At 43.5% G+C, this 15093-nt stretch overlaps 2 non-coding genes across 2 annotated transcripts; both read left to right on the plus strand.

Moving 5' to 3' along the window:
- The first annotated feature begins 6458 nt into the window (after positions 1-6458).
- trnav-cac (transfer RNA valine (anticodon CAC)) lies at positions 6459-6532 on the plus strand. Its single transcript has one exon. It is a non-coding gene; the product is annotated as a tRNA-Val (tRNA).
- Positions 6533-7442: 910 nt separating this feature from the next.
- trnav-aac (transfer RNA valine (anticodon AAC)) lies at positions 7443-7515 on the plus strand. Its single transcript has one exon. It is a non-coding gene; the product is annotated as a tRNA-Val (tRNA).
- Positions 7516-15093: the final 7578 nt, after the last annotated feature.

Consider the following 15093-nt stretch of genomic DNA (forward strand, 5'->3'; position numbering starts at 1 on the left):
TCTTCCGAGGGAAAGGTCTGAAATCCGGGGGGTTTGCATAGGAATCAAAAAATTCACCACGGTGGTCCTCCCTTAGATAAATAGCCAGCCAATGTTCTCCGGGCATATTTTTAGGGTGTGTGTTGATTATGTACATTGCAGGTAAATTCTTGATCTTAAATTTAGGCAGCTGATCGCAGGTGTAGACTCCTTGAAACAGTTTCCGTGAGCTGGCCAGGGCATTCATGATGTGGTTGAGCTCTCTGGTGTTCATTTTAATAATAATCATACATAACATTTCTCCTCTGATTCACCTCAATAATGTTGTCAAACACTGCATACACGACCATATTTACAGTGCGTGGTAGAGGCTGCTTGAAACGCATCTCCAAACGCATATTGCCCGTCTTCATCAGTGAAAAATGTTGTCCACACTCTTCGTCAGGGGTCAGGTTGAAACCGTACAGGGTGTAACCGCTGCAGTATTCCCGGCGATCGATCAGCCGGGAGTTTGATCCTTGAGATGGCGACCCGTAGCCAGTACTAGACTGTCATATTCACGAACCACATTGCCGTTTTCAAAGTCAGGTTGAAAAGGTCTGGATGGAACCTGCACACCATCGACGTACAACGCTATAAATTCCGCGTTATAATGTTTAAAGTTAAAGGGGTTCTTGTTGTAAACCCCGGTAAATGCATCATTATCCACGAGACCTATAATAACCTGTTTTGGGAGCTGTCCTAGAAACAGATTTTCCTGGTTCATCACCCGTGTCCCTGCGGGGATACTGTGGACTTTCATATAGACTCTTTCGATCGGGTACTTGGCGTTTGCCGTCATTAACGCCTGCGCGTGTCCTAGTTTAACCGCCGGGGAGACGGACACTTTTTTCACAAACAGCGAGGCCGATAATATGGTCAGTTTATATTTTTCAGTATCAGGGGTCATCAGACAAAAAGCACTTTTACTACGGATCATTTTAATTTTAATGTCTACCCCGTTGAGCATGAGTTTTTCTTGGAAAAATATGTCTGCATGGATATGCCCCATTAGCTCAAAGGTCCTCCCTTCTGTTGAAAAGGCCGTTCTTTTTTGCAAACCCTTATTGAGTCCCTCTGGATCCTTGTCGTCCATAGCTTCCGGGATGTCTTTGAAGAAAAGGCCGGGGTTGAACTGTTTGCCTAGGGTCTCCTCACTATAATTAAGTATACACTCCATCATGGCTCTATAGGGGTAAGTATTGCTGCTTTGACTAATGAGCCGATCTCCCAGGGTCACATCCACCTGTGAAAACATGGTGGCCACCGGGTAATTGATGACCCCAGCGTTGGTCGTCTTCTCGATTGCATCGCCATCCTCATCAGTCACTTTACAGTTCATTAAAATAAATGTGTTATTCAAATCAATATAATCCTCGCCATTGCCAGCTATAAAAAACTCCAGAGGGGCCGTGTCTGAAATTGCAGAAAGAGGGGGAATCTCTACATATATGATCTTATCTATACTCGTTTGAGTGTATGGAACTGTAAACAGATCCAGTTCTGATTTGACGCATTCTTCCGATAGACTGTGGACAAAAGACATGTTTAAAAGATGTATCCTGAGGCTCTATTTTTCTTTCTTTGAGACTTTCTTTTTGCAGGTTTTTTCTTGTGCTGCTTCCTTCTCCGAGTGTTTCCACGATATGTTGGAGAATGAGAGATTCTTCGTTTTTTGTTAGCCACGGATCTTTGTCGCCCCCTGGTGGACACATGCTGTTTCTTCTTTTACCCCCCTCCTCGCCATTACCATGAGACCCGAACCCTCCTGATGCTCATGGCTAGCTGCCCGGTTCATAACATTGGTGAACACGTCACTAACAATATTTTTAGCCGCTGATTTCAAGTGGGGTCTGGCTATAGCAAAGCCTCTCTTAAGCAGGGGTATGGCCATTCTAAAGAGACCACGAAAGAGTCCTCCTAGACCGGCGCCATACATTGTGGGGGCTCCTACAATACCGGGCAAGCCGTTCCATCTTGCATCTTGTAATAATCCACATAGGCGCTAGGATCTACATAACCATTCGAGGTAGCCATTTTAATAATGTACAAACTGTTTCAGGGGTCGAAAATGTAGTTTGACATTAACTTTACCGAAGCGGAAGGGTACGTTGATATTCTGATCCGATTTTACTTCGATCGTGATGTTGTCAAAGTGGGTCTTTGAGACTGGTACGTAGTGTGGTTTGTCATAAGTAATTGTGACCATGTCATTGCTTTTACCTTTATTAAGTACATTTCTCAAAAGGGGGACATAACTATCCCCGACCCTCTGGTGGGTTATGATATCCGTATACACATAAAGAGTGTAAAAGCCGCCCCACCACTTCTGAGAACCTGCTCTCTGTGTCAGAATAGAACCCAAATATACGCCCCAGTTGGCCGCTGGTTTGAATGCTAATACCTGGTTTTGACACCTTGTACACTCTGTTTTTAATAGGGTTGTAATATAGCTTGATGTTGGGGGTGCCTTCTGAGAACTGTTTATGCATCTCATCTAATATTTTATCCACATTGTCATAATAACCTCCTTGTATCGTGAATGTCCATTGACTCTTTTTAACATCATCAAAAATGGCGAAGGTGGCATCCTTATCTTGTAAAACAGCCCAAGTGTAAGGATACTGTATTTCCGCCAACCCCACTTCCCACGACCCCCTTAGATCTATAGATTTTCCAAATTGTACCGTGTAACTGGATATTTCATTTTTAGGATATATATCGAGAGAGGCATTACTGGGTAGAGTCACGTAGAAGCCTCCTGATTCCATCTTGAGAATCGAAAGTAATGCCCCCAACACACCCGCGGGCATGTTGTTATAAGGATTGAATATCGCAAACCTGTTGTTCCGGGACCCAACTATTGAACTTTTCAGGCCATCCAAGCCATTTCATCAACACATATTTTTTCCGGTTCTGGGTTTTTTCAGCTAATATCTTTTCAACTCTGTATACACTGTCTTTACCCACAATAATTTTTTGTAACTCGGCTTCGTAAAACGTTCCTTCTATATCCTCCCTGTCATAGTCTTTTAACCGGTACACGGGGGGGTCTCTACCCAACTGTTCGGTAACTGTAAAATATTCGTCAGAAAATGTTTGTTCATAACCTTTGGCAAAAGTACTCCTTAGCTTTGAAACGCGAACCACATCACCGATGTTGAACTAATAAGTAGTTTTTCCCTTCTTAATAAATGGTCGGTATAATTTTTTATAGACCTTAAAAGAATTGCTTTGATCAACATCTAAAGGCTTCATTTTAATACTGGTGTGATACCCTTGGTTGTAAGCATCGATAAAATCTTGAACTTTATCAAAATACTTGAACGTGTTGACCGCTGTAAAATATCTCCACATTTTGGTCTTTATGGTGCGGTTAAACCTCTCCACTACCGATGCCCTAAGCTCATTACCGGTGGTGAAATGATGTATTTTGTGTCTCTTCAGTAGATTCTGAAATTCTCTGTTGAGAAACTCTTTTCCTTTATCAGTCTGCAGTTTTTTAGGACATCGACCCTGGGACAATATATCCTCAAAGGCCCTTGTCACCGCCCGACCTGTTTTATTATGTAGAATGCGAGCCCAGGCATATTTTGATAACACATCGATACACATCAACATCAATTTGTGACCATTGTTATGTTTTGATAAATTTGACATATCGACTAGATCCATTTGCCATTGTGAATCTATGTCAGTTGCATATACGCGGTTTCTTTTAAAGTTAATCCTGAGAGGTTTATGTAAGGTATAGGCGTCTTGTTCCCGTAACCATTCTGAAACAACCACATCATTAACCTTCACTCCGGCCTCAGCGAGTCCTCTTTGAAAACCCTTCTTACCCGCCAAACCCCCAATCTTGGCTGGGTTGTAGTATAGTTCCTGCATTTGGGGAGCTTGCCGAGTCATTCTGTCAAATAACCACACAGACCCACACTATGCGCAAAGTTTTTATACAAGGTTTTTTATTCAACTTCAGGAGAGCAGATACCACTTTTTAGACATTTGAGAAAAGTATAACATACACAACAATTTTTTCTACGGTCCAGACAAAAATAAATCAGATGATTGGTTACTTGATCTATATCAACAAATATACCTGTTTCTTTATCTTGTAGGCACACACCTCAGTTACATATGTAAATAAAACAACAATATGACCTATTTTAAAAGTAAACAGAGGTGTATTAAACATGCTCAGTAAAAGGTCATACAGATGTTGATGAAATGGCCTAATATCATTCTTGGCCCCCTTGAGCCCTTCATCCCAGTGTTCGTACCCCCCGGTCTTTGTTACAGCAGCCATTCACTTTTCCAGGTTTGAAAGTTGATCCTCATCGATGGTTAAATCTGTAGAGAAAAGGCTCGCGTTGGCTACTTTTCTGTCAAGCACATGGTGTAATAGCGCTCTCAGGTTAGCTGCTGAGTGTTGATGACAGAACCAGTTGCAGAAGCAGTCCAGAACATTCCCCATGTTCAAAGTCCCTTAGTTCAGGTCAGAGTCTGAATCAGTGGCGTAGATGTCGAATTCTTCGTCGCTGCCCCCAGCTTTAACTTCTTTACGGAAGAAATAAGCTTTTAGCTTGCCAGCGGTTTTTCTACTCGGCTCATCCAGGTCATTGAACAGCTGCCCAAGTTTCTCTATTATAAACGGCTCCTTTTTCAGCTCCAGCAAAATCTCATCTATGATTTTCTGGACTTGTCCCACAGTGACATGTATGTGGGAGTAAGAGAGCGCCTTGATTAGTGCCGGTTTCAGCCACGGTTTGTTCAGTCTTCTGTAAAACACGTTGAAATAGAACAGGAAATAGTAACGGTCTGGTTCAAACAAACAACTGTGTCTCAACTGACTGGGGTGATTCACTTCACACCCCCGACAGACTTCTTTCAGAGCTCGGTCGATGAGAGCACTCAGAATATACACCAGGGTGCTTTTAACCACTCTGCTTACTTGGTCACATACCCCGGGCAAAAATCCTGCGTCTTCATCACGCCCCCGGGACAGTCCGATGCTCATTGGGTCGCCTGGTGGTTTGTGGGGTGTTTCTCCATCCATTGGACTGACCCCCTCCTGAGACGCACAGACGGTAGACAGTTCGGCAAAATCAAGGCCCTCCATGAGCTCCAGAGGCTGGGGATCCCCGAGACTCATTTGGACATCCATCGCACCGCATGTTGTTTCGTCCTGAGGGACCGGGGTCTGAGGTCTTGGAGAGTAACCACAGTCAAAGGGTTCCAGAGTGTATACAAAATCTGGGGAATAGAACCAGGGGTGATCCCGGGTTTGAAGAGGCCTGTAGAGCCTGTCGACGTCCGCAGCTTTCGGGTAAGACATTCTCTTTAATTTTAAACCATGAATGAATTGTTGCACCTTTTATCCTATCTCTTCACTACGTCACGACACACCGCCCTCTTAGAAGAGAGTAGCCCCTGAGCCGTCAGACCCCCCTCCAAAACCCCACACGTCGTCTGTCGTAGTTCTGCAAGCTTTCCCATTCACACCTTTCAAAACCCTGAGTCGGAGACTCCATTTCGCATTCTCTTGGACCCTCTTGCAAGCCTTCTAGAGTCTTATCCACAAGCCCCAGATCTCTCCAGGCCATCACCTTCAACCAGTCCTCATAAGAGTATTCAATTACCATCTCAAAAGGTTCCAACGTACCCTCCTTCTCTCCCAAAGCAAGAAGCTCCACTCCAACATAGCTGGGATCCCTTTTAAAGCGGTAACCCCGTCGAGCCCCCCAGAACAACACCCAGGAGCGTTCAATCTTCAAATTGGTGAGTACAGGAACCCTTGCCCGGGATTGTTTCTTGCGGGGTTTCATGTTGATGTCGCTGGACATGTTGAAGAAGCGGGATGTTTCAGAAGCTGAGAATTAAAGAGGTATTGCCTAAAAGAAGCGCGGGTTCTTAAATAGAGAGGAGAGTTTCGGGGCGTTGCCTTCAGAGGGGTGGGGGTATTTATGGGTGGCCTTGTTGTTCAGGGTTTTATGGGTGCACACTTTCTGACGGATATGACGTAGGAATAATTAAGGAAATAACTCTACCTAAAATCACGCCCCCCAATTATGACGTAGGAATATTAATAAGCTTAGGGCATAAGTCATAACAAAATAGGCCGCGCCCAAAAAACCCTACTATCTACTCTTATGTAGTTGAAGGCGCAGTATAGCTCTCATAGTCTGGTGGAGACGGAAGACCACCAGCCGTTTGAACAAGCCATTCAGCATCACCTTGTTGGGTTAAGTGCAGGCACTGTCAGAGCGCAGGGCGTCCTGCCTTTGAAAGAGTTTCCGAAGTGTCCTGATGTGCCCTTTAGCAATGCAAAATAGGTCAGTGAAAATAGAAACCTTTATCTCACAGGCTGGCCCACGGGAAACGCCTGTGCGCGTTTTATCAGCCTGCTTCGATGGGAGGCATTCGAAACGCCAGGACGGGTCGTTTTCCGTAGTGTAGTGGCTATCACGTTTGCCTCACACGCGAAAGGTCCCCGGTTCGAAACCGGGCGGAAACAACCCGCGGTGCACGCGTGCCAGTGCCATGTTACCCGTCGCCATCTCTCTGCTCCAAGGCCGGCCGTCGTTTTCTCTTCCTCGGAGTGGCAAGAAATCCTGACCTTGAGAACAAACGATCGCAGAAGGGTAGCTTTGCGAGGCGCTGGAACTCACACTTTTAAAATCGATACATGTTGTAGCTGTTACAATACGACCGTAGCAGGATCAGCGACATTGCTGTTACTCTTATGTAGTCGAAGGCGCAGTATAGCTCTGATAGTCTGGTGGTGACGGAGGACCTCCAGCCGTTTGAACAAGCCATTCAGCATCACCTTGTTGGGCTAAGTGCAGGCACTGTCAGAGCGCAGGGCGACCTGCCTTTGATAGAGTTTCCTAAGTGTCCCGAAATCGGTGCACTCAGAGCGTCCGTCCGTCGACAGGTTGAAATTGTAAACGCTGGTGTAGCCACTTTTAATTGAAATATGATGATGATGATGATGATGTTGTTGTTCTTGTTCTTGTTGTTGTTGTTGTTCTTGTTTTTCTTGTTGTCGTCGTGGTCGCCGTCATTATTATTGTTAAAGTAAAGCAGTAGTTAGATTTGTTGCTACCGTAAGGTGTAGAAGGCACAATAGCTTTGTGATTGTCTGATGGTGGCACAAGACGAGCAGCAGCTGTTTGAACAAGCCATTGAACATCACCTTGTTGGGGTAAGTGTAAGTCTTGTCATAGCTCAGGGCGTTCTTCCTTTGAAAGAGTTTCCAAAGTGTCCTGATGTGCCCTTTAGCAATGCCAAACAGGTCAGTGAAAATGGCATCCTTTCGCCGCACTTCAGACGCCATCTCACAGCCTAGCCGACCTGAAACACCTGAGCCCGTTTTACCAGCAGGCTTTAACGGTAACCATTTGAAGCAAGAGGCAGCGGTGTCGGTTTCCGTAGTGTAGCGGTTATCACGTTCGCCTAACGCGCGAAAGGTCCCCGGTTCGAAACCGGGCGGAAACAGCCTACTGTGGGCTGGCCCTTTTCGTCATTCTTGCCCTCGTGGTTCCCCGGAGGCGGTGGGTGTCTTTTCTTCATTGGAGTGCCCGCAATCGATGCACTCAGAGCGTCCGTCCGTCGACAGGTTGAAATTGTAAACGCTGGTGTAGCCACTTTTAATTAAAATCTGATGATGATGATGATGATGATGTTGTTGTTGTTGTTCTTGTTGTTGTTGTTCTTGTTGTCATCGTGGTCGCCGTCATTATTATTGTTAAAGTAAAGCAGTAGTTAGATTTGTTGCTACCGTAAGGTGTAGAAGACAACAGTTGGTATGGCGTGTGATATCAAAACATTCAGAATACTTTTAACCTATATAATTTATAAGCTTTGTAAAATAAACCCAAATATATCTTTTGCGGGGATAAACGCTGTTCTGAGTAGTTTGTGACTTGTTTAATACCAAACATAGCATCGCTATAAAAAAAAAAAAAAAATCACTGTAAAAGCGCTAGTTATTTTTGATCTTTATAGTTATTTTCTAGGCTCAGGTTGTTTTTTAGTGCTTATAAAGGCCTGAAATATTCTTAGTGGTGGTTGACTATAGGTCTTGATGTTTAAAAATGTTTTTTTGAGAGACCAAAAGGTTCTAATAAAAGTTTAGAGTAGAGAGGAGAGAGATCGTCTCCATCTTGGTTTCTATTTGAAATTTGATGCAGTGTCATTTTATTGGTTGGTTTTGATATGTTAATTGGTAACAGGGCGGCACAAAGGCCAGACCAGAACAATGCCTTACAAGCAGATCCGGCATGTGGCCATCAGTATAAGTATGAAGGTCTGGTCTTCAGCTCGACAGACTCATACTGACCTTTCGATTTAAGACTAAAGATCAACAATGTCCGGAAACAACATCAGCGATTCGATTTAAACGAGTTTTTAGGCAAGTCTTCAGATTCTTTTCATTGACTCAGAGCGTGTTGTGTGCATGTATTGTAAATAAGGCTATAACATCTGTTTTAAGTTCTGTAAAATAATTTTTCAGCCAGTCAACAGGAGTTAATTCCCAACGCTGAGGAGATCATCTGGAACAACGACGGTAAGATTTTTGTGTTTGCGCTCATGGGTTCTTATGCATGGGTGTGTGTGGTTTGAAGCGGCTCATTAGAGTTATGAAAACGTTTTAATATATATTAATGCCGGTCTCTTTAATTACACAGAAACTATCGAAAGGCCTGTGATTAATGTCTCCAAGGATCGACCAAGAGAAGTGGTTGTCCCTAGACAGGCTGTCTGCCGACCGGGTAAGAACTAAACCCCTGTTTGTTTGTATAACGTTTCTGTAAGATGTTTGAGTCCAGTTTTGTTAATTTTAAAAAATTATCCTGTCTAACAGTATTAAGAAACGTGGTTCGAGACAACGAAAGGCCTTCCACATCGAGGGCTTGTTTCGTTTTACCTTCGAGAACCGTAACCTTTCAAGAATCTGAAAGGCCGTCAGCCCCGGTATCTGATAGCTGTGAGTATATATCTGCAGCCTGTAAGAGGTTAAAGCTTTTTATAAAGCGGTGTGGTTAAAGGTTAAACATGTCTCTTACCTTCACAGCGGTGCAAAAAGCTAAACCAGCCGAAAAACATAAGAAACGATTATTCTGTGGAGGTAAGTAAGATCTTTCAAACTTTAATGTTTTTAAAAGGGCTTTGTTTGCCCGTTGAGGGCTAATATTTAAGCGATGGGTGACCGTTTCCTGTAGGGCGGGGGGTTCTGGGAAAGATCTTTAGAAGTCCGGACAGGTCTAGGCTTGTTTCTGGGGAACGTGTTTAGAAATGACCGATTGCCGTACCGTCTGGTTAGGAAGTAAAGCCGTCCGAAAGGGTTTAGTAAGTTGTTTGGCTTATCTCCCGCTATTATACTTCTGTTTTAAAGTGGTTGTAGGAAAAGGCTTGAAGGTGTTCATTGTATTTAATATTTAAACAGATCGTGAAAACGTTTGTGAAACAGGAAGTCCCGGGATCAGGAAGCGTTTACACTTGGAAGGTTCGTTTAAAAATGAAATGTTGTTGTGTGTGTGTGTGTTTTATTAACAATATTACAGTTTTTAAAGAAACATTTAAGAAACAGTTTATTTACAGCGGCTTCTCTGTTTTAAATTTATTATCAAGTCCTAATAAATATATTGTCTGTAAATAATAAGGCGTTGTAGTGAATGTCTAAGGCTATTTTCAAAGGTCTAAAAAAGCTAAAGGTTTTGAATGTCCTGGACATGTTGTTTTAAGTTTGATTTCTGTCGCCGTTTAAAGATGTAAATGTAATGTATATTTTTATTCTTCCCAAGACTCTTGGGATAGTCATTCTGTGAATGAGCTATTGAGGACAATTACCCCGTCTAAGTGGGATCAAACATCTTTCCCGGTGAGATCACCGAGAGGATCCCCCACGATGGTCTTGGAGACCCCCCAACATCTACTCAGGCCACAGCCTTCTGGGGGTAATTCAACACCCCAGATTCAGCCCGCCGCATTGTCGGGCGGAACAAATACAGGCATCCAACAACCTCAGGGGTCGCCGTCAGTCAGGGCTGACACACCACCCAACGACGGCCTAGTTTCAACATCGTCCCCCCAGACCCGTTTCTTGGCTACCGAAACGCGAAACAGTAACCCCGCGCTTGGCCAGGGTGTCACCGCAAAGGCCTTCTTGGTCTCCGTCCATGAGTATACACTCGCTCCCTGCCTCCTTCGACCGAGATTTACCGGAGCGACCATCCTTTGAAGCTGAGCCAGGCCACCAGCCCCCGGAGCTACTTCCTGAAGGTCGGCATGAGTTGCTACATACTTTGTTACAAAATCAAAGACTTGTGTTAGTGGGGCAAAACCTGGTGATAGAGAGCCAAAACACCCTTATTAATACCCTTACTAACGAATTGTACCGTATTTAATGTTTTAATAGACACAAAACGCCTTACTATTGTGGGTTGTTGGAAAAATAAAAAATAAATTAAAAAATGTCCTGACTTGGTAAAAGAACTCACAAACTAAAGGATTATGAACAAGCTAGGGCCCCAAAAAGACCTTCCCGAGAGAACATCCCCGGCCCTGTTGTGAACTCCTCTGATGTCCCAATGAACCTATTACTATTACAAATGATAAATGATTTAAATAACCCCCAATTACCACCGATAGAATGTGAATTAACAGACTTACCTGTGAACCCCGACCTGTTACAGATGGTCAATGATCTAAATAACCACCTCCCACCGGTAGCGCTTATAGAGGTTCACCCCCTAGTTCACCCCGATTTGTTTGAAATGGTGGAGTCTTTGGAGGAGCTACCCCGACCAAATTCTGCCCCTATTATAAATGATTTGAAACAATTAGAACACAGGATGGCGGCAGAAGCAGCCATCACTATAGAGGAGGGTCTTGACATTAACCGGTTGGATATCTTTGAAGGACTTTTACAGGCTTTAAATGAGCCTCCTCAAAAAGGGGGTTTTGTAGATGTCAGCAGTGGGGGTGTTCGGAATGTGGAGGGTTCTGAGACTGATAAGGCTGTGGAGGACATGCTCTGTGAGAATGTAGGGGGTGAAGGCTTTGTTCAAAATGATGATGTGTCCAAGAGTACCAGTGATCCCGTGATTATAGATAGACCGGCCTATAACAATTTTGAAATGATTCAGTGTTTTAATTTTGCAGAACTTTTAAATTGTGACAATTATGCAGAAATATTTGTCAACATACACGAGGCTTTGCAGAAAATGCTTGAACAGGTTGCTGAAAGGGTCAGACCTCGAGATGTTGTACAGTTAGAACTCAGAGGGGATGATTTGTTTAGCAACCTATCTGTAATGCTGAGTGGAGATAATTTAGATGTCTGGCTAAAATCGAAGCGTTATTGCAAAGTAACGCAGCCATCTTAGCTGATGAAAGTCTGTCTCTGGTAATGAATGTGGTTCGTAACCCTGAGGGTGGGGCGCTTAGAAGACTGTCGAAATGCTTGAAGAACGACATAATTAGGACCAAGCTCAGGCAATTAGTGGTGAGTTCCAGTGGGGACAATAAGCTCTGTTTTGCTTACAGTTTAATAAAACTACTCACCCCCGACATGCCTGAACCCCAAGCTCTGCAAGAGGCTTTAACGCTTCATCAGAGGGCTGGCTTAAACTCTCAACAGAGGGTTGCCTTTTCAGACATCACCAAGTTGCAGGAACATAACTGTAAACCCCGCCAAGAGACAAATGTCCAAACTGATTTTAAACAGTCTGTGGGGTAAGTTTGGGGAAAGAAATTACCGTCTAAACACAACCTTGATTAAAACCCCTGAACAGTTTATAGAATTTATGTTTTCCAAACAACATGCAGTATCACACTTTCAATTCTTAAATGACCACGTGGCACAGGTCCAGTGGAGGGCCCCTAAAGATTTCCCCACCAAACAGGGGAACGTTAATGTTTTCATAGCGGTTTTTACCACGGCTTACGCCCGGCTTGAACTGTACAACTTAATGGATCAGTTGCAGGAACGCACACTCTATCATGATTCTGACTCTGTAATCTTTGTCACCAGGCCAGGGGATTGGGTCCCTCCCCTCGGGGACTACCTTGGGGAGTTAACGAGCGAACTAGATCCTCAGGACCACATAGTGGAGTTTGTTTCAGGGGGTCCTAAGACGCATACAGAACGGCTGCGGGTAAGACCTGTATGAAAGTTAAGGGTTTCACTCTGAACCATTGTAACAACAAGCTCATTAACATCAAGTCTCTGACGACCCTGGTAGAAAGTTTTGTAACCGAGAAAGACGCGCCTCCTCGTGAGATTATTACAGCCGGAAATCAGATCTATCGCAATAAAAAGGAGTACACGTTGGAAAATAGATCACTAAACAAACGGTTCAGGGTGGTGTACAATAAAGGAGTGTTGAAGACTGATTATACCACTCTGCCTTATGGATATTAGCGGTGGTTTTGATAACAGACTTCAACACCCTTTCTCCTGTATTATAGCTGGTCCCTCCAATTCGGGGAAGAGCTATCTTATAAGGAACATCATAGAAGATGTGGACGCAACCGTGTCCCAAGCTCTTGACAACATAGTGTGGTGTTACTCTTGCTGGCAACCTCTCTACGATGATTTGGCTTCGAAAAAAAATAATCTGAAATTTGTGCAAGGTCTCCCCGCCTCGTTGTAAGACGATGACTTGTTCCCGCCCGGTCAAACTAACCTAGTGATCCTTGATGACCTGATGGAGCAGGCCGGTGACAACAGTGAAGTGGAAAAAGCTTTCACAAAGTACACTCATCATAGGAATTTAAGTATTCTTTATTTAGTTCAAAATCTATTTTTTCAAGGTAAAAAAAGCCGCACTATTAATTTAAATGCCAATTATATAATTATTTTTAAAAACCCCAGAGATAAACTACAGGTCACCGTCTTGGCTCGTCAAATGTACCCTAACCAGACCAAGTTCTTTTTGGAGGCATTTGAGGATGCCACCAAAAAACCCTACGGGTACTTGATTGCGGACTTAAAAGCACAAACCCCAGAAGACTTTCGCCTCAGAACAGGTTTGTGCCCGCCCGATTGGCCGGCAGTGTATGTGCTAAAGAAAAGGAAATAAATAAGAATGTCTGTTCGGATTAAAAGAAATCTGCCACTTTTGCAAATGTTATTTGAGGGGAGCCTGCGCCATAGGAAAGCTGTGCTGGCAGGGGCCCCCTCGGATTTGATCGAGACCATGTGTGAAATAGCTTTTAACATCTTACACGGTAATATACCCCTAACCCCTTCTTAACATTCTAAACTCAAAAAACAAAAAGCGGTTATCAAGATCATCGCTAATAAGAAGTATTCTATTAAAAGAAAAAGAAAGAAGATTAATCAAACCAGGGGTTTTATAGGACCGCTGTTGAGCATAGCCGTGCCTTTCCTAACCAGTCTTCTAGCTTCCAGAGTGGGTTAATAATGGAATATGCTCAGAAAATGTTTTTGATCCCTCAGGAGCAGCTTGAGAAACTGAGAAAAAATGTTGTCGGGCAAGAGCCCATTAGACAAACAGCCGAAAACAACCTGGACTCTGAAATGAAAGCTATACAGGCCAGGGCCGATTTAAATCAGTATTCCAAAGCCCAGTTGTATACCAACACGTTACAGCGTTACCTCCGTCTGGTTAGACAGGGTGAAAAAGATCAAAACATTTTAACTTTAACCATGGCCTCTCAAGAAAATGGTTCTGGGGCTGATGCGGGGGGTACGGTTGATAAAGATGTTGCGGTGACCGAACCTGTTGAGAGTTCAGAGGGAGATGTTGTAACGGATGTTTTGAGAAACATGCCGGCCAGAAGCAGGAGACATGCAGAATATATCCTGCGCAAAATGGTTCAGAAACCGCGGGTAACGGCTTGGAATGAACAGGGTGAATTTGTTTTTAAAGGACAACTGATCAAAGGTTCACACATGTTTGATTTGTTGAAGAGTGTCAATAGCACTAATAAGGTACCCGAGAGTCGCCGACCTGTAGGCTGGAATGCTTTCCTACAGGCGATGGCCTGTCTGAACATGCCCCAATCCACAGTTCCTAACCAGGAAACGCGACAAAAAATCCATCTGTGTAAAGAGGTGTAGCCTGATCTGACTCCGATATCTCATTACTCTGACCGTGCTTAGCGACCATCCTCAGGATCTATCCATCGTTGGGAAGCTTATTAATCTCATGTTTTTATTTGTCTCCCCTGTAAATAATGACCCGACAAACAATTTTTTATTTATTTTTTTTTATTTTCAAATGTTGTACATTTATTTATAACATAACCCCTGCTTTGTATAAGAATTGTTTTGAATAAAAACAAAACTAATGATTCAAAGGCTGTTTTCATTATTTTTTCACCTTAACACGCATGACATCTTTTAAAATCCTCACAAGAACACCCCATCTGTATACATGACTGGCTAGGGTCGTAAGTCATTGTGTTATAAGGGGGGTCCACAGTGTACTGACAAACTCTGCCACTTTTTTATCATTTTGGCCTAAATCCTCACTGTACAAGGCCATAATATCGGGGTATGACCTTCCTTTAGATCTATGATATAAGAAAAACACACAGTGCTGACCACAAGTGAAGGTCTGAAGACTTTGTACTTGACGACCGCTGTAAATGGTTTCTTGACAGTTGTTGAGCAGAAAGTTATTGATCTTCCGAGGGAAAGGTCTGAAATCCGGGGGGTTTCCATAGGAATCAAAAAATTCACCACGGTGGTCCTCCCTTAGATAAATAGCCAGCCAATGTTCTCCGGGCATATTTTTAGGGTGTGTGTTGATTATGTACATTGCAGGTAAATTCTTGATCTTAAATTTAGGTAGCTGATCGCAGGCGTAGACTCCTTGAAACAGTTTCCGTGAGCCGGCCAGGGCATTCATGATGTGGTTGAGCTCTCTGGTGTTCATTTTAATAATAATCATACAGAACGTTTCTCCTCCGATTCACCTCAATAATGTTGTCAAACACAGCATACACGACCATATTTACAGTGCGTGGTAGAGGCTGCTTGAAACGCATCTCCAAACGCATATTGCCCGTCTTCATCAGTGAAAAATGTTGTCCACACTC

Source organism: Amia ocellicauda, assembly GCF_036373705.1.
Source record: "Amia ocellicauda isolate fAmiCal2 chromosome 11 unlocalized genomic scaffold, fAmiCal2.hap1 SUPER_11_unloc_1, whole genome shotgun sequence".
Classification (NCBI taxonomy): Eukaryota; Metazoa; Chordata; class Actinopteri; order Amiiformes; family Amiidae; genus Amia; species Amia ocellicauda.